Below are 240 nucleotides of genomic sequence, written 5' to 3' on the forward strand. Positions count from 1 at the left end.
TTTGAGCTACAGCGCCCCGATTTAGCCAGTAGATTCATCGAGTAAAACTGAACAGACCCTGGAATGGGCGATCACCTAATGCACCGGGAAACCAGTTTTATAGCGTTTCAAAGTAGGGTCGTAGTTCGAAATTATTAGAACTTTGATTTCTCGAAAACTATTCATCCCAGAGGGTCCTGGATTTGCGGGGCAGTTTATATTCATAGGCCGAACATTCCCTGATAGTTTCCATCCCCCGGG

Source organism: Frankliniella occidentalis, unplaced genomic scaffold (genome assembly GCF_000697945.3).
Source record: "Frankliniella occidentalis isolate FOCC.00 unplaced genomic scaffold, Focc_3.1 Scaffold107, whole genome shotgun sequence".
Lineage (NCBI taxonomy): Eukaryota > Metazoa > Arthropoda > Insecta > Thysanoptera > Thripidae > Frankliniella > Frankliniella occidentalis.